We start from the raw sequence: 1,787 nt of genomic DNA, 5'->3' as shown, positions 1-1,787 counted from the left end.
AACTTTTTTTTTTTTTTGAGACAGAGTCTCACTATGTCACCCTCAGTAGAGTGCTCTGGCATCACAGCTCATAGCAACCTCCAGCTCTTGGGCTTAAGACATTCTCTTGCCTTAGCCTCCCAAGTAGTTGGGACTACAGGCACCCGCCACAAGGCCCAGCTATGTTTTTGTTGCAGTTGATGAGCTGGCCTGGGCTGGGTTCGAACCCGCCACCCTTGGTGTATGTGGCTGGTGCCCTTACTGAGCTACAGGTGCCCAGCCAAAACCAAATTTTTTTAAGTGGGTAAAATATTTGAACAATAATTCACCTAAGAATAAATGTGCATGACAAACATATGAAAAGATGCTTGACATCATTAGTCATTCAGGCATTGCACTTTGAAACCACAATACAGTAATAGCACTTCACATCTTTTATTTGTTTATTTAGAGGTAAAGACTCATCTGTTGCCCAAGCTAGAGGACCATGGTGTTAGCTTAGCTAGCTCACAGCAACCTCAAACTCCAGGCTTCAAGCTGTCCTCTTGCCTCAGCCTCCTGAGTAGCTGGGACTACAGGTGAGCACCACCAAGCCTGGCTATTTTTTTTTCCCTTCTATTTTTAGGAGAGAGAGATCTCACTCTTGCTCAGGCTGCTAATGAACTTCTGAGCTCAAGGGATCTCCCCTCCTTGGCCTCCCAAGCCATTGCAGGTGTAAGCCATTGCATCTGGCCACTTTATGTATTTTGGAATGCCTACAGTAAAAAATGAGCAAGGTAAAAACACCAAATGCCAATGAGAAAGAACTGGAATGCTCATTCTTTCCTGGTAGAAATGCAAACTAATATGGCTCCTTCGAAAAAAATCTGGCTATTTCCTATAAAGTTAATAATAGCTACTATACAGTACTAGCAATTCTATTCTTTAAGTATATTTACTCAAAAAAATAAAATAGAAACAAGACCTCTATATGAATGTTTATAACAAGAACTAAAAAAGCCCAAACATTTTAACTAAAGGATAAATACATTTTGGTATATGCATTCAATGGAATGCAGTTCACCAATAAAAAGCAATAAATTACTGATAGACGTAACCCAACATGGATGAGTCTTAGGATGGTTATGCTGAGTAAAAGGAGTTGGATGCAAAAGGGTACATGTTGTATGATTCTCTTCATATGACATTCTGAAAAGGACAAGCTATCAGCAAAGAAATCAAAAAAGCTTAAGGAATATTTTGGGGCCATGGAGGTATTCGGTATCTTTATGGTGGTGGTAGTTATACAACTGCATATATTTTTCAAAACTCTCAACTCTACACGTAAAAAGGGTTAATCTTAGTGTATATAAATTATACTTTAATAAACTTAGAAAGATTAAGGGAAACTCTTAACAATGGAACAATAACTTCAAAATTCTCAAGTAAATTCTTTTTAATTTAAAATCTTTATATCCAGCCAAAAGTGAAAGGTAGAATAAAGGTTTCCAGCACATACGCTTTTGGAAAAATTGACTTTCCTGAGCCTTTCTCGTAAAACTACTGGTGGGACATGTTTCTCCCAAAATGGGGGAAGGCAGGGGAACAAAACCAAAAACGAACAAAAGGAAAATCATTGTTGTACACATGAATGAATGAATGCAACAATGAATCCAACATAAGAGGAAGGGAAAGGACATCCAGGATGGTTGTGAAGAAAGAATGTTGGGTGGTAACTCAGGTGGGAGGGCAAAAAACCGAAGCAGGTAAGAAAGCTCCCAGAGAGTTGTCCTCAAATCAAACTGATAATGCACCTCATATATTTCAAT

The sequence above is a fragment of the Otolemur garnettii genome, unplaced genomic scaffold, assembly GCF_000181295.1.
Source record: "Otolemur garnettii isolate 467f Iridium unplaced genomic scaffold, OtoGar3 scaffold00063, whole genome shotgun sequence".
Classification (NCBI taxonomy): Eukaryota; Metazoa; Chordata; class Mammalia; order Primates; family Galagidae; genus Otolemur; species Otolemur garnettii.
This window is presented reverse-complemented; position numbering follows the sequence as displayed.